The sequence below is a fragment of the Elaeis guineensis genome, chromosome 15 (assembly GCF_000442705.2).
Source record: "Elaeis guineensis isolate ETL-2024a chromosome 15, EG11, whole genome shotgun sequence".
NCBI classification, from domain to species: Eukaryota; Viridiplantae; Streptophyta; class Magnoliopsida; order Arecales; family Arecaceae; genus Elaeis; species Elaeis guineensis.
In genome coordinates, this window is record NC_026007.2 from 64101608 (window position 1) to 64120170 (window position 18563).

The 18563-nt window shown below is 41.7% G+C and overlaps 1 pseudogene; it reads left to right on the forward strand.

Moving 5' to 3' along the window:
* Positions 1-6999: 6999 nt before the first annotated feature.
* On the forward strand, positions 7000-17573 carry LOC105058231 (flavonol synthase 1-like; annotated as a pseudogene).
* The last annotated feature ends 990 nt before the right edge of the window (positions 17574-18563 follow it).

Consider the following 18563-nt stretch of genomic DNA (forward strand, 5'->3'; position numbering starts at 1 on the left):
TTCCAACCTAAGCTCCTTCCTATCTCGTCCTAGCTCACCTGGCTTGTGAGAGAGCTCACCTGGCTCACCATTGGATTCTAACAGATCGCAAAAGCCAACCAAAGTCGCTCGCAGTGATCCCTGGAGAAGAAGAAGTGTGACTCAAAGGTAGATCGAGTCAAAATAGCCATGTCCAAGTCTCAATTCCAAGCTCTTTCTGAGCCGGACCCAAGTCAGAAACTAATGGAGGTGGGCCAGGAGGAAGCCCGAGCCCATTGGAGCTTTAGATGCTAGATGCTGGTGGGCTTTCGCTAAAGTAGGCTAGATGTCCAACCCAGTCAGCCCAGTCTCTGATTGCCAATCAGGCCCTAGCCCGCACCGAGCCTGGAGTCATCTGGGCTGGCTGAGGTGGGCCTAAGTGTTGGATCGAAGAGTTGTGAGAACTAGGGTTTGAGCACCCACCTCTGCCTTTGGGAGCTCATCACCTACAGTCAGGAATCAATTAGGCTGCCCCACTTCGTCGATCTCAGAGGGGACAACCATCAAAGGATGGCCGATGGGTGGATCTGGTGAGCTTCGGTAGGGGGAGGAGCTCCGATGGTTGATGATGCCATGCACCACTTGTGATCCCCCTCCGACGAGCACGAGAAAACCTACCTTGGATGGAAAGAAGGGCGATGGTGTTTCTCAAGAGAAAGAAGCTCGTATGAGCCACGAGGAAGTTATGGGTTGACTCAAAAGGCCCTTCATGGGGATTAGTTGAACTTAGGAGAAGAAATGGAGGAGAGCTTGGCAGCTTGCAGGTCTTCAATGGGGTGCAACCAGAATCCACTTACTTCCTCTCATAAGTGATCAATGCAGCTGCCCTTCTGGAATATTTGAGAGGTAGGCAAGCCATCGTTCCACTCGATGTTTCAAAGAATTATATAATAACACAATCTGGATCTTTGTATTCTTATAGAGACAAGACTTTCTAGGCTGAGGCTGGCTCGCATCCAACATCGATTTTCAATGAGCTGGGGTTTTTATGCAGTGAGTCTTAGGATTTATCTGGGGGTATCGTTGTAGTTTGAAAAGTTGAGGTGGCATTGGTGGAGGTCTTCTATCATTGTACTTAGCAAGTTGTCATTATCATTACCAAAATGAATGGTTATACTTGGTGTTTTTCGGTGTGTATGCAAATACGGACTATAGGGAGAGATAGGTCTTGTGGTAGGAGATATCCAATCTAATTGAGCAGGGAATCCCTTCTGTCATAGTGGGCGATTTCAACTATATTGACGGTCCTCATGAGAAAAGATAAGGTCGACCTTTTGTTTATGATGTGGAGTCTCATGAATTCAGAGATTTCCTTCACTCCAATAGCCTGATCGATCTTCACTTTATTGGTCTGAGATTTACCTGATGCAACAACCACCAAGGGAGAGCCTAGGTGTGGGAGAGGATTGAAAGGGTGTTTGTGACAGCCAGCTGGGTTCTGCAGTAACCAGGCATCTTGTTCGATATTTATCGAAGATTGCCTCTGATCATTATTCGATCTTATTGAGCACTGGCACTTCTCTCTCTTACCATAATCTTTTTTGATTTGAGAAGCTCTTGTTATCTTATCCCCGACCTTGAGATATTGTGAGAGGGGTATGGACACTGTCGATCTGGGATGATGTCAGATATTGGGTGACACAAAGATTGGAGTTGACGAGAAAGTATTTGCATCGATGGAACAGGTTTGAGATTGGCGACATCTTTAAAAGGCTTGATATAGTTAAGGTAGCCATCTCTGAGCTCCAAAATCATGAGGACTGGGAGGGCGGCCTTGCAGAGGATGATCTGGTTGACCTCTAGGCTAAGCTATTCAAGCATCACTCACTTCTAAGATAGCAGGAGACTTTATGGAGACAAAAGCCTAGAGTCTAGTAGATCATGGAGGGGACCAAAACATAATTTTTTTTTTGATCAGGCCACCATCATCCATAGGCACAGGAGCCAGATCAGGGCGTTTAGTGACACCGATGGTCAATGGTGGACAACAAAGGAGGAAATCAGGTAGGAGATCACTCGTTTCTTTAGATCTCGATGGACAATATGCCTCTAGGTGGGGCTAGGATATTTGCCCCCTTCCCCTTGTTTGGGGTGATGGTCATAGGTAGTAAAACAAAGATCTTCTCAGAGCAATGACTAAGGATGAGGTGCAGCGAGCAGTCTGATCTCTGATGGAGGATAAAGCCCCAGAACCAAATGGCTTCCATCTTTGTTCTTCAAGCATTACTAGCAAACTATTTGTTTGAAGATTGTGGCTACGGTATAGGAGTTTTTCACCGCTGATCAAATGCCTGGAGCCTAGAAGCAGACCTTCATTGCCCTCCTTCTGAAGTAGCATGATGCCTCAAAGTCTGGGCATTTTAGATCAATTAATTTGTGCATGATCATGTGTATGGTGTGTGCAAAGCTGATGGTGCATAAGATGAAGCATATTTTCTATGACTGATTTATCCTTAGCAAGGAGCCTTCATTAGTGGATGGAGCATCTCTGATAATGTCCTCATTGTCCAAAAATTTATACATGATCTTCACCATGCCTCTTCTCGTAGAAGCCTGATGGCGGTCAAACTAGATATAGAGCGAGCCTATAATCAGATAAGCTGGCACTTCATTGAGGGTGCCTTGTCAGACTTCGACTTCTGCCTTCGATGGATCGGATGGATCATGGTGTGCATCCAGAGCCCTTATTTTGCCATCTTGATTAATAGGACATCATCAGATTTCTTCTACTCCTCTATTGGCTTACGGCAAGGTTGCCCTCTATCTTCCTATTTGTTCATTATTTGCATTGATACCCTTTCGTAAACTCTCCATTTGACGTCCCAAGGCTGGTACCTGATCCATACGTGCCAACATCGGGGATCCAACCAATATCACATTTACTCTTTACACATGATTGTTTGTTGGTGGACCATCATCAATTAAACCATAATGCCATCAGCTTCAAGAGGACTATGGAGGACTACTGCTATGCCTCAAATTAGAAGATGAATCACCTCAAGTCTATGGTATACTTCAGCCTGAGGATATTGAGTTAATTACAGCATATAATCAAGGATAGCCTTGGCATTATGGAGCACAGTGGATCCTTGCAATGCCTTGAAGTCCCCATCTTTGGTCGCAGATTGAGGAAGGCTGAGTATGTGGGTGTAGAGTGGGTGATCCATAAGTCGCTTGAGGGTGGGCAAGCCAGTGCTCTATCTATAATGGGCAGAGTTACTCTAATGAGCTCAATTCTGAGTTCTATGCCGATCTATCTTCTCTCGAACTCGATCATGCCTAAGACTTTGGTTTTGAAGTTGGAGTAATACTTTCGGTGGTTCCTATGGAGCTCAAATTTGGGAGGCTGAGGCGTGCACTTACTAGATTGAGATATGGTCTGCCAACCATTGAGAGCTGGTGGCCTGGGCATTCAGTCCTTGGTGATGAGATGGGAGGCCCTAATCGCTAGGCATTAGGTCAGGTTAGTATTCAAGCCAAAGAGTCTGTGGAGTTCGATGATGAGGGTCAGATATAGTCGTTGGCCTATGGATGAGGAGATTCATGCCAACCAGAGCATCTCTTTTATCTGAAGAGGGATTTGTCTACAAGCCCCTAATCTGATTGCATAAATGAGATGGCTTATGGGGAATAGTAGGTCAGTGTACCTTCTATGAGATCTATGGGTTACTTACATATCATTGAACTATTAGCTGACCTTCCTCTACCTTGAGGCTGTTGCATCCTTGAGTGTCAATGATCTTCTTCAGTCGGATGGCATCGGATGGAATCAGGAGGCTCTCACTCATATCTTTGGTAAGCAGATGGGAGAGTGAGTGAGATCTATTGCGATTCCCACACACGGATGCTGGAAAGTCAGAGTCTAGAGATCCTTTTGTATCCCTAAAGTGGTGACAGCTGATCTGTACTGTCTATTTTGACAAGAGCCCACAAGACATTTGGATGTTGGTTGGATCTGGAGGATAGGAGTGCATCCAAGGATGAGTCTCTTCCTGCGGAAGGTGGCTTGGGGCCAACTTCCAACTAGAGCTATCTTGAAAGACAGAGATATGGATCTTCCGATAGGGTGCCCATCTTGTGATTCTAAAGATGAGACAGTGGAGTATATCCTTTTTCAGTATTCAAGGACCAAATAGTTATGGTACCTCATGGGTCAGCACCACCGATTTGTTCATGTTGAGGCTCTGATCTACACCTTCCTAGAGTTTCTAAGGCAGAGCATTGGGAGTGAGGCAATCAGAGCGATTACCATCCAGGTCACCTATACTACTTACCATATTTGGCTGATGAAAAATGGAGGGGTCTTCAACTCCAAACAGTGTCTGACAAGACTTACTTTGGAGCGAGCTCATATTAGCTAGGGAGCTGACTGAAGTGATCCTAAGATCTCTAGAGACTTGAGACTCCCATCTTGCCCTTGGAGCTGTCTAGTGGATTTTCATCTCCGGGCAGTTCCCACCTTCGGTATATCTCAAGGTCAACTTTGGTTTTATGATTCAAAAATCAAACTTTGATCTTGTTGCAGTTGGAGGGAGCAAGTTGGATAAGCCTACTATTCTCGAGGTGGAGATCCATCTGCTTTGATTGGAATCATTTATGCTCATCGGACCCTGCATGTTGACCATCTTATTATTGAGAGAGATTCTATCATTGCAGTGACCTAGCTACAAAATTACAGGTAGGGAGCCATCTCCCATACTTTCCTATATGATATTGCGACCTAGCTATTGGGTTGCACCGGCCTCACCATTCATCACGTTTATAGGGGCTAAATATGGCAACTGATTAGATGGCCTTCTATATTGCTAAGCATATCTAGGATGTTCTATGAACATATGTGGGGTTAGCCCCTCGACTTTTTAAGAATATTTTATTTTCTGACTCATTTGGATATATTTACACAAGATTTGTATGAATGCTCCATTTTTAGTAAAAAAATTATCAAATATGAGATTAAAATAAGATATTATCATCCAAAAAAATAAGGGAGGAATGTGGTTGTACTCCATGTGCAAGGCTAGGAAGAAAAGATTTAGAAAGACTAATCCAAGGGGCCATGCTTGTAGGTAAAGATTGAGTTATGATGCAATACAAGCAAAGAAAATGCACCTACTGGTCCAACCAAGCCTTGTAATAAGAAAGGGATATTCTACTTACCAAACAAAAAAACAAGAAAGGGATATTCTACCAAAAAAAGATATTAGAAAAAAAAGGATAAAATAAATTTATTCAAAAAATATTATAAATAAAAATTATATTTTTTAATGGAAAAAAACTCTCTCTCCCTCCATATGGCATCTCAATTAAGGACGTCTCTCTTTCTCTCTCCCCACAAAAAAAATTCTGCCTATCTTTTCCAAGGTGGCCACATAACTTTTTACCCTTCTAAAACTCTAAACAGAGAATCCTACAGAATTAGGCTTAGGTTTATTGGACCTAAGGTGCATCGTAAGCTAACCTAGACCAGCATATAACAATTAGAGAAAAAAATAGATATCTTGGCATTCTTGATGGCTCCCATCCGTCTTTGAAGCTCAAGTTATTTATCAATATTATTTTATTTTATTTTATTTTTAATAAAATTATAAGAATATCTTCTCTTTTTTTATTCAATTTTATTTACATCTTTTATATGTTAAAAAGTATCAAACTGATCCCTCTAGTTATCGCTATATTTCAATATAGTCCAGTCATTTATTGACCAATAAATAGTATTAGCTTTCCCTCTTTATAGGCAGAAATACCCCTCGTTCATCTGAAAGGGATCATTGATGAGAAAGAGATGGAGATAAAGGGAGCCACCATAGAGAAGAAGGATGGTATTGTGGAGGTCGACATGAAGAGAGAGGACGACATTGAAGGCCTCATGGATAGTATTGGAGGAGAAGAAGGTAAGAAGGAAAGGAAGGAGGGAGAAGAGAGCATTGGCAATGAATGAGTGGAGATGGAAAGGGCACCATGGAGAGGGAGGGCTTATTAATGGTCTTGAAGGAAGTTGAGAAAAAAGAGGAGAAGAAGATGAGGAGGAAGGTGAGAAGGAATGATGGATTATCAGTGAGAAGGGCCGGAGGTGGAAGAAACCACCGTAGAATGGTAAGGCTAGCTCATAGGCAAGCTTTGAGGAGGAAGAGGATGAGGAGGAAAAGTAGGTGAGGAGGAAGAGGATGAGGAGAAAAAGTAGGTAAGGAGGAAGAGGAGGGGAGAGGGGATGACTCATGGGAAATTTGGAGGATGAGAAGAAGAAATAGATGAGAAAGAATGAGAGGAGGACAGATGGGTCACTGATAAAGAATAGTTGGAGGTGGAGGGAGCCAAATCATGGAGGGAATGGGCTCACAGGCATGCTTGGAGGAGGATGAGGACAAGAAGAAGCGCATGAGGAGGAAGGCGAAGAGGGAGAAGAGGGGTTGCCAGTGAGGAATGAATGGAGGTGGAGAGAGCTGGCATGGAGGAGGAGAAATAGATGAGGAGAAAAAGGAAGAGGGAGAAGGAGGAGGGAGAAAGAAGGATGCTAGCGATGGACGAGGAGAAGATCAATTGGAGAGGAAGAAGAGAGAAGAGAGAGATGGAGATAAAAATATTTTTATTATTTTATAAAATAATGATATTATATGATTGTCACATGATATCATTTCATTAATGAAGATAGATGGCTGAATTATATTGGAACATATTAATAATCAGAAGGATCAATTTGATATTTTTAAAATATAGAGGATGCAAATGAAAGTGGACTAATATTGAGGGGATATTTTTATAATTTTTTTATTTTTTATTATATTTAGTGATTGACGATTGCTCTGGGTTGGTTGAACCATCATACATCAGCTGGTGCCCCACAATAAAGTGATCCAAAACGAACCATTCCTCTCTCTGTTTTATACCACCACCTCATCTACTCAAACCCACGAGACCACGCCACAAGGATATATACCCACCCTCCTCCATTCATCAGTTGCTCTTCTCTCCAACAAACACCAAATGGAGACTGAGAGGGTTCAAGCTATCGCATCTCAGAGCAAGACCCTGGGCATCATACCTTTGGAGTTTATAAGATCGGAGCATGAGAGACCCAGCACTATCACATTCTACGGTCCGATCTCGGAGATTCCGATCGTGGATCTTGCAAACCACGACCGTGACCGCATGGTTCAGGCTGTGGTGAAGGCCAACCAAGAATGGAGAATTTTTCAAATAGTAAACAATGGGATCCCTGTTGAGGTGATCAAGGAGCTGCAATGCATGGGAAAGGAGTTTTTTGAGCTTCCCCAGGAAGAGAAGGAGGCATATGCCGTGAAGCCAAAGTCGAAAATCTTCGAAGGCTATGGAACCAAGCTGCAGAAGGATTTGAAAGGAAAGGAGGCTTGGGTGGACTTCTTCTTTCATAATCTATGGCCACAGTCTCGCATCAACCACAGCATCTAGCCTAAGAACCCACCTTCCTATAGGTTCGACTTCTCCTGCATATTATAATCAGTTGCTATTATAATGCTATATAATATATATATATATATCACAATCATTATCTTTTTATCTGTTATTATAAATATTTATGTATATATGCGTGTCGGATGTGTTCACATTTTTCCTATCCATCTATTATTATATTATGTATGCACTTTTTTTTATAGGGTGGGGCTGGTTAGGAAAGATGAACATATGGTTATTGATGATTGTATGCCGAAGGAGTTTTTATTGGTTGGATAAGATCCACAAGTCCAATGATGGATTAGTATCTAATTATAAAGAAATATTAGCAAATATGGATGAGGAAGAATACAGAAGCGCGTTGGATGGGTGACAAAACTGTTGGATCTTATCTAACCAATAATTTCATATATTAAAGAGACCAATGACAATATAATGGTTAATATAATAATATTATTCATGATCAATAATAACTATTGATATAGGATGACAGTTCACTTCGACTATATCCGGTGTTATTTAAACCTCGATTCAATGATGACTGGTCGACTCAGGCCATGCCGAGCCAAGATAAAAAGATGAGATTCATAAGGACAGTTACGTGCCAAGTAGTTATCTTATCTACTCCACATTTCAGGTATACTTCAAAATGAATAGATAACAACTTACCTCGGCCAGATAGGGCAGAAGCAGTATAATTTTCTCTACTACTCCTACCTTGATTTTCAAAAATGGCCAGTAGCCTCCCTATAAATTGGGGGACATAAAGGACTTTCAATTAAGCTCTTAGGCTGAACTCTCTCTTCTTTTCACTGTTCTTTGATGATTGACTTAAGTATCGGAAGGTCCTCATTGAAAATAACTCCAATCAGGGACTTGCTTTGTAGGTCTTCTTCTATTCTTTGGGAAATCAAGCTCCAATCTTGCCAAATCTGTTTGTTCTAGCGGATGCCAACAGCAAAAGATTGAAGCTAGAAAAAGTAAGAAGAGTTCATAGCCATAAGATCTCAAAGAGTAGAATTAAATATCTCATGACAGTCAAATAGGATAGCATCTCGTTCAGTCAAGGTGCAACCCTCATCGACCAAGCCACCATCATAGGATGTGGCACTGTCTCAACCTGAGAACCAACCTCCACTTCCTTAACAGACTCAAGGACAGCCCCCGAGTAATTCAACCTACTTGTGTTGTAGGTACAGACTAACTGTGATCATCCAAGCAATTCGGTAGGTGGTGGCGACCTCTCAATCAACTCCACAACAAGCACCTTGACAGCAACAACAATCTCAATCACTGCCCCGAAGTCTGAACCAACCATAGTAGATTCAGCATAACCAACCAGGGAGCTTGAGATGGGGGCATCAAAGATATTCCTTCATCCCTTAATCTAGAAAGGATTTCACCCTGAGGAGATCACCACCCCAACACTCCAACCATTATACTGCTCGAGATATCGACATAGATCACAAGCTTTAGGAGATGCACTGACAAATTGAAGCACTACAGGGTTGGGCCTCGGCACAAGATGGGAAGGTCGGCTTCAATGTCGACCCACTCTTCAATAGAAAAATTATGGATGAATCGATCCCTAGCAACTTCAAAATGTCATAGTTAGAAGTATATAATGGGGCAACCAACCCAATGAACCACTTGGAGAACTCTAAGGCCCTTATGCTCTTACTTAGGGCAACCGATGGAATCCTTTCTCCTCCAATCTATGAAAAGTAGCTCGATATTGATACTCAAGCCTGCAATTAAATTTGATCCACTCTTTTGAGCAACTAAATCGATCATTTGTAGCCCATTCATCAGTAGTCGATGACAATGCTGCGGATTCGATTCTTTAGTGAACATCAAACAGAAGGAAGAAAAGTCCCTTAGGGACTATATGAGCTGCTCTAATGCAACTACACTAAAAGTGTGTGATCTGAATCAATCGATTACCACATTGGCCCTGAAAGGGGGACTTCTGAAGTACCAATTCCTTTTTCCTTTGGAGAAGAGGTATACAAAGAATTTTGCTAAAATGCTAGCTCGGATAGAGAAGTATGCCAATGTCGAGGAAGCCTATGAGCTTGATGGAAAGTGGTGAGTCGACATCGATTTTATCAATCTGAACAAGATGTGCCTAAAGTATAGCTATCTATTACCTCAGATTGATCAGTTGGTAGATCCTACATCTTCATAAGCTTCTTACTTTCATGAATACTTTCTCTGATTACAATCAGATCTAGATGGCACCTGAGGATAAGGAGAAAACTACTTTTATAACTGACTGAGGTCTTTTTTGTTGCAGGATCATACCTTTTGGTTTAAAAAATATAGGATGACCTCCCAGAGGTTGGTGAATCAGATATTTAAAGATTAGATTGAAAGAAAAATAGAAGTGTATGTGGATGATATGCTAGTGAAGAGCCAAAGTATGAGTCATCATGTCGATGATCTCAGAAAAGCCTTCGCCACTCTCTATAAGTATAGGATGAAGTTGAACCCAACCAAATGCACACTTGAAGTGACGTCGAAAAAATTGCTCGACTTCATGGTTATCCAATAGGAGATCAAAGCAAACTTCAAGAAAATCCGAGCTATCTGGAAAATGAGTCCACCAAAGTCTATAAAGAAAGTCCAATGGCTTGTGGAGAAGATAGCCATACTGAATCAATTTGTCTACAGATCAGTAGAGCAGTATCTCCCTTTCTTCAAAATTTTAAAGCAGGCAAAAGACTTTTGATGGACCAATGAGTGCCAAGTGGCTTTCAATAAGCTAAAGGATTACCTCAGCCTGTCACCTCTTCTCAACAAGCCCAAACTAAATGAGGGACTCTACTTATACCTGGCTATCTCCCCTACAATCCTTACCTCAGTTTTGGTGCATAAGGAAGGATCCAAAAGCCAGTGTACTATATTAGTAAGTTCCCCCGTAACACCGAGACAAGGTATTCAAGGCTTGTAAAAGTGATCTAAGCTCTTGTCATATCCACTAAGAAGTTATGCCCATACTTTCAAGCCCACACTGTGGTATTTCTAACTGACCATTTAGTGAAGACAATTCTGCATTGACTTGATGCCTCAGGTCAAATTGCAAAGTAGCCTATAGTGCTTTTAGAGTTCGATATAAGGTACCAACCTCGACCCTCCATTAGGGTGCAGGTGCTTGCTGATTCTATCTTGTAGTACACCATCTCGAAAGAAGACCAATAGGATTTCAAGTTGAGGAAGGAAGAGATCTCAGAATCATGGGTATTGCATATAGATGGCTCATCAAATTCCATTATGTCAGGGGCCAGGCTAGTCCTTACCAGTTCAAAAGGGGTAGTAGCTAAATACACCCTATAATTTAGCATCCTGACCTTAACAATGAGGCTGAGTACAAAGACTCACAACTTATTTGCAGATTGCCAAGGAGCCAAGCATGAAGTAGTTAAAGGTCAGTAGTGACTCTCAGCTCATTATTGGCTAGATATGAGGAGAGTTTGAAGCTTGAGAACCCAACATCGTGAAATACTACAAAAGTTTAAAGACACGGCTTCCTCCTTTCTGGTCTTGACGTTGAGTAAGTCCCCATATTGGAAGATGCTTGAGTAGACCTATTATAAAAACTTGTGACCTTGGGTCTAGCCAGCCTCTCCAAAGGTTTATTCTTCGATTGGTCAGGTAGGTGGAAGAAAAATTGAGCTAGATGGATCCGATGATTAGATATCTTTATAATAGTGTACTACCAATCGATCTCAAAAAAACTTGAAAACTAAGACATCAGGCATCTCATTATGTATTCTTGGAGGATGGGCAATGCAAAAGATCATTCTCGCTGTCATAACCGAAGTATTTATGACCTACCGAGGTAGACTATTCCCTTTGTGAGGTACACGTAGGGATATATGGGAATCATCTAGGGAACAGATCACTAGCATACAAGATACAACATTAGAGCTATTATTGACCGACACTATAGCAAGATGTGACTGATCTCATACAGAAGTGTGATTGATGCCAGAGGATTGCCCACATTCAACATCAACCTACTACTCCACTAACGCTAATTAGAGCACCCTAGCCCTTCACATAATGGGGGATGGATATCCTTGGGCTCTTTCGGCAAGCCTCGAGTCAGTATAAGTTTTTACTCATCGCCATCAATTACTTCACTAAGTGGATTGAGATCGAGCCGCTGACTCGCATCATGAAAGCTTAGGTGCAAGACTTCATCTAGAAAGCTATTATTTACTAATTCGATCTATCTCAAATCATCATCATTAATAATGGTTGATAATTTAATAATACTCAGTTCAGTGACTTCTGCAAAGAATGGAATATTGCTCACCATCTCAACTCAACAGGTCATCCACAAATGAATGGAGAGGTCAAGGTGACCAATCAAACCCTCCTACAAGACTTGAAAGTAAGTAGATAAGCATTATAGTATACTAGGGGCATACCGAACTATCCAACTGATTTCCATCAAAGAAACATCCTTCAACCTAGCTTTTGGATCTGAAGATGTGATTCTCCTTGAGATTGGCATCCTATCATCTTGAGTGGAAAGTTTTGATGAGTAGTACAACTTAGAAGATATTCGAGCAAATCTGGACCTGCTCGAACAAATTCAGAAACGGACTCGGATTCAAATGGTGGCATACCAATGCAAGGTGGTTCGGTATTACAATTCTCAGGTCAAAGAAAAGAAATTTCAAATTTGTGACTTAGTTCTACGATGAGCTGAGGTTTTTCAACCAACCAAGCAAGAAAAGCTATCTTAAAATTAAGAAGGAGCATATCAAGTCGAAGAGGTTGTCTGCGTAGAGCATATTGGCTAAGATGTTTAGATAAGAGCCCGATTCCTCGAATATAACTCTAAGAATTTGTGAATATCCTATCAATGATGTAAATGTCATATTTAAATAATATATTTTGAAATAAAAACCTTTGCATTTAAGTTTCATAGGTCTCACAATAATCTGATCCTTGGAGCTCAAAATCTTAGCCGACTAAGAAACAAGAGATAACCCCATAAGAGGATGCTCGATAGCATCATATCAAATAAGCCAAGTCCAAAATCTCAGCCAATTGAAAAGCGAGGGGTAACCCCATAAGAGGACCCTCGACAGTATTACTCATCCTGTCTAGAATCTCGATTGATCGTAAAGCGAGAGGTAATCCCATAAGAAGATCCTCGATAACATAATTCATCCTATCCAAAACCTCAATCGATCAAGAAGTAAAGGATAACCTCAAAAGAGGACCCTCGAAAGTATGACTCATTCCATCAAAATCAGTCGAACTCAAAATCTCGATCGATTAAGAAGCGAGGGGTAGCCCCATAAAAGGATCCTCGATAGTCTCACTCATCCGGTCCAAAATCTCAATTGATCGAGAAGCGAGAGATAACCCCATAAGAGGATCCTTGGTAGTATGGCTAGTCATGTCAAATAAGCTAAGCCCAAAATCTCGATCAATCGAGAAGCGAGAGGTAATTCTGTAAGAGAATCCTTGATAGCATGGCTCGTCTTGTCTAAAATCTCGATCGATCGAGAGCGAGAGGTAACCCCATAAGAGGAGCCTTAAAAGCATGACTCATCCCACTAAAATTAATCAAGCTCGAAACTTTGATCGATCGAGAAGTATGGGATAACCCCATAAGAAGACCCTCAGACTTGTAGCACCTTGTATTGATGCCGGCCGAACTAGAATCCTTGTGATAAAAGTCACTTCAGGTAGGTCAGATCGGGAAGCGCGACTCGAGCTGGCCATAAAATCTTGCACTACCAAGAAACAAGAAATGACCCCACAGGCAAATCCTATACTAATAAGCCGAGCTCAAAACTCAAAGAAATGACATTTAGGAAAGTTGGATTGACTAGAAAAATAACTACCCAAGCAACGAATCTTCGTCGAGCACAGAAGAGCCGAGACACGAGATTTCGAAAATATGTGATAAACAAGCTGCCAATATAATATGATGTTTATTGAAGGGATGAAAGTTCTGACTAATAATTTGATTCCGCATCTTTTAGTAAGGTCAAATGCTCTAAGAAGCTCGGCTCGGTAAAAGTATACATTGACAACAGAATAAAAAAGATTTTTAGCAACTAATATGACTTTTTGAGGAAAGGTACTTCTTCATTCAAACATCTAAAATATTTATAGGATAGGTCGGATGCGTCGACTACAAAATAGGTTCAAAAAAATCAAACTGAAATTACAAAAAAAGAAAGAAAAGAAAAAGGAGAAGGCTCATGCTTCAGTCGGATAGGCACCTTCTTTGGCTTGGCCAGCAGTTTCATTGATCTGATCACCTACCACCTTCTTAGTAGCAGTGGTTCCCTCTTAGGCAACCCCAAAGATTTTGTACATTTCGAAGGTCGGATAGGAGAGAAGTTGAATGGGTCGTCATCATCATTGTCGAATAGGAAGCTGAGGTCCAGGTCGGCATAGCATCCCATGACCTAAGCTCGGGACTCTAGAATGCAGATCATGTAGGATTTTGTGATGAACTCAGCCTCCTCATCCACAAACTCCTCCGAACCTCGAAAGTCCATGACAACCTTTCGACCTGACTTGGCCGCCTCGGTCTCAGCCATGGCTAATTTTGCTTTGATAGCCATGAGTTTCTCCTCCGACTACTTCAATGCCTCCTTCAGGTGCCGACCTTCGTTCTTCTCGGCCCTCTTCACCTTGAGGACCCTCTCTTCGGCTGTGTCCACCTTCTTTAGGACCTTGGCCATCTACGAATCACTGCCTTGGTAGTATTCAGGAAGTGCTCCAAGTGGTGGGAGAGCTGAAAGAAATAGGAAAAGGAATAAAAGTCAGCCGACCTAATCCAAATGATTAAAATAAAAACTCAAGAAGGTTAGTATCACTTACCTAGATGGAGTCATAGGTATTAGTTTGGTGAAAATTGAAGCCCAACTCCTCCAACTTCTTTGCATCGGTTTGGAGGAGGATCTCACGAATGAGATCTCAAGCTACTTACTAGCTCCCCAGCATAGAATCTCACAAGGGTCGAACTATGCTGATGCACAACACCTGCTCAACCTCCACAGGGGCTGAGGTTGGTGTGAACTGGAAGCACCAAGAGTTTGCTAGGAGGCCCCCTCATCTCGACAGGCCAACGAAGCATCATGTTGTGGCGGGATTGCCACCTCAAGATGGAGGACCTTCATCAAGCTGACCACTATACACCTCGGGATCAATGGATGGGGCCCTAACATGCCTCCAATATGGGGCTCTAGTTGGACTCAGAACAACCCAAATAGTAGAAGTTTTAGCATAGGGGTGCTTGGATGACTTCTCAACGTTGGTCGAGGTCCTTCTCTTCTTCTACACGGCTCTATGCAACCATTTCAAATCCTTGATCCTCATCCCTGCAAAAGATCGAGGCAAACATGTTAGAATAGATGATAATAGCAAAAGCCAAAAAGGAGAGATCAGATAAAACTAAGAAAAAGGACATTCAGCTCGTGGGTCAACTTGGTTGAGGTAGATGTTGTATAGGATCAACTCGAACAGCAACTCCATCAGAGGAAGAATCTTATGTCCAAGTAGAGTATTCATGTCCCGGCACTCGGTGTCATCCATGAAGGGGCTTGGATCATCGACTTTCGAGGTTCGCCCCATGAGATAAATTCCAATCATCCTCGAAAGAAGATATAAAGAAAAATCTCTCTTTCCATCCGTAGATGGAAGAAGGGATATCTTAAATCAAATGGTGCCCTCTTCGAGGTGACAGGTACCACCAATTCTACTCCATCAAGTGCTTTTTAAAAATAAAAAAGGTCTGGAAGAATAGAATGGTAGGTCGGATGTTGAACAAAAAGTAGTGGATGATGAAGCCACAATGAACCACTATGGGTTCGGCACAACCAAGCTTGGAGCAATTTCAAGGGAATGAAAGAGATGAACAAAGAAGGGGTGAAGAGGTAGCCTCAAGATGACCCTGAGAGCCTCCTCGTATAGACCAAGCCAATCTTGCGGCGAATTATAGATCCTACCCTATCGCTCGGGCCTAAAGCCTCTAGTTGATACTTGGCTGGGATCTAGAATTGGGTCAGATCAGTTTCAGGTCCTCAAGGTCGAGGATAAACTGGAAATGTGCGTCAAGTGCCAAAGACCTCTTCTCTTCAATCTTAGGCTCCTTAGACTCTGCTCTGAAGAAGAGGACACCTCCCGACTCTAAGACAACTCCTAATCGATGGACCAACTCCTGATTGAGCCCAGAGTACTGCTGATCTCAGATGAAGATTTTGAAAAATAATTTTTAAAATAAAAAAATAAAATAAAATAAAATAATAAAAGATCAAGTTGATCTAAAGCAGGACTAACCTTAGATCGTTGGTTAGAGCTCTCTCACCAAAAGATCACCAAAGACCATCAGGAGTGCATTGATGAATACTTAATTTAAGTCACTAGAGATACTAAATATTGTAATAATTGATATTATTTTATTAAAATTTGATACTCTTTAGTCTATTTTGCAGGTAATTGAAAGTTTGGATTCATATGACTCAAATTAGACTTAAATTGGATCAGATTTGAGTGAACCAGACAACCAGCTTCCATTCTAGTGTGAACACGACTTAAAGATCAATGAAAAAAAAATTAATATGAAGATCTAAGGATCCTTATTCACGCTCCCACCTCTCTTTTCATGAAATCTTAATCTCCCTACTCTATATATAGCACCCCTAGCCCTCCTTTCTCAAGACATCAGCCCCCTTGTGGAGATCATCTCCTCCTTTGCTCCTCCATTAAAGCTCTTTTCTTTCTCTCTTCCCATCAAGCCAACCCTAAGTTTCTCTCCGAGCTGCTGCCCCAATCTCTTCTTTCTTCTCCATAAGTCTAGGGGAGGTACTAACCCTAGCACGCCTTCCAACAAATCTAGGAGAAGTCCTAATCTTAGTGCCGCTATCCTTTCTTTCTCATATTTTTATACTTCGTCTATTTTTCTTCTTTGGAGTTCCTGTACTAAACCTTCCAGCCATCCTGCTGCTGTCTGCATGGAGAAAGATGCAAGGATTTAAGGAAGCACATCACCATCGGGCGCAGCGAGAAGATCAACTTGGTTCAGTTGTCTTGTATCACAGTTTTATTTCTTTTTCTTTATGTATGCTTCTTTATTTGATTAATAACAAATAATTTTATTATAATTTTCATGTTTCTTTCTTAGTTTCTTACAATCTACTATTCTTTTCTTTTATATTTTTGAAATAATCAGCCTAAGATCTTTATGGATATGATCCCAACTCACTCTATCTACATTGGCGTGAACCCTTAATTCTCCCTTACCTTCTGTTCTTATGCCTTGTATTGCCTGCTATAAAAACAGAGAGGCGAACGAGGAATACACCAAATACTTGTTGGGAGTCGTTGGATGAAGTGCTGGCAAGTTTATTACTGGGTTTAGGGTTGGAGGAGCACGTCCTGAAGGATGCACTTGGCGGAGAGGCGCTGGAGCTACGTCTCAAGATTAACTACTACCCACCGTGCCCTCGCCCGAACTTGGCTTTGGGGGTTGTGGCCCATACTGACATGTCTGGGATCACCATGCTCGTGCCCAACGAAGTCCCTGGCCTGCAGATGTTTAGGGATAACCATTGGTTTGACATCAAGTACATTCCGAATGCCATCATTGTCCACATTGGTGACCAGATTGAGGTAGCATTTCCTCTACACTTCCTCATTTTAGCTTAACATAATATCTTCATAGTAATTCATATGATACAGTTTTGATTCCATATATATACAGTATAATTATAGAAAATTATTTGCATGATGGGTTGAATGGCTATTTTACATTTCTACTGCATATAGTTCAACTTGTTTGGAACTAAGGAACTAATGTTCCTTTTTGGCATTTGATTAGTCTTCTATCTTTTTTTCTTGACATTATCTGTACTTTTTTGAGTGATCTGATATAGATTCTAAGCAATGGGAAGTACAAAAGTGTGTTGCATAGAACAACTGTTACCAAGGAGAAGGTGCGCATGTCGTGGCCGGTGTTCAGCTCGCCACCGGCTGAAATGGTTGTTGGTCCTCTGCCCCAACTTGTTGGCCATGAGAGCCCTGCTAAATTTAAGTCCAAGAAGTTCAAGGACTATAAATATTGCAAGCTCAACAAACTACCACAATAAATGATTTCTAGCAATGTTAAGGTCGTGTTAGTTGTCCCTATGCTGCAATATTTGTGCTGCTTAAAGCCTCACAAAGTTTCAGAAATGGAACCACTATAATAAAACCAAGACACCTGCTCATTTTAATTGCTCTTATTGAAGTACCTTACAATCAAAACATTGAAGCTATATTCCTTGAGGCGGTTATATTCTTTCATTCTCTATTTAATAACCAGCAATGATTAAATACCAGTAAGTAAAGCATACGTGGTAGAATGGCAAAATAGGGGTCCTCGAACTGGAACTATAATTACTTGCTTGGAATTGAGAGAGAACTAAAAGATAGAAGTAGTGGCTACATGTTGTTGGAGATGTCTGGTCAGGACACCACCTCCACAAATTTTTTCGATACCATGCATCGCAGCAGGAAGAAAGAAGAAATAAAACAGAAACATAATTAGATACGTAGATCAGCCTAAAAACTCACCTCCACGGAGCATGCAAGCTTCACTATGAAAAAGAAAAAATTACAAGAAGAGATCGCACCCTCAACACTCGTACACCCAATCTCTCTATCACAAAAAGCTCTCCCTCACAAAAGCTCTTTCTCTAGGAAGACCTCCTGAATTTATGAAGTGATCGTTGTATGCTGTCTGACAATCTGCCTGAAACCTCCTGCTTTTGCTCTCTATCGGCATCTGGGTCTGCTATTGCTGGACTCCTCACGGCTGCTGCTCCTCAGCTTCGCCGAACACCACTGCTATCATGGATACCAAGCCTCTATTCACCATAGGGTCTTTTAAAGACGTGAATCTGAGCCCTAATCAAAGTTACAATTCGATCAGAACTCCAGAAGCCTTCCAATCGTCCGCTTGCACCTCTAGATGAATCCTGGCCATTAGATCACGTTTCATCGCACCTCATCTCACTGCCAAACTCTCCTGATCCCCCTGGAATTGCTCACCACCATCCGATCGTGACCGGCTAAGCTCTCAACCATTAGATAGCGCA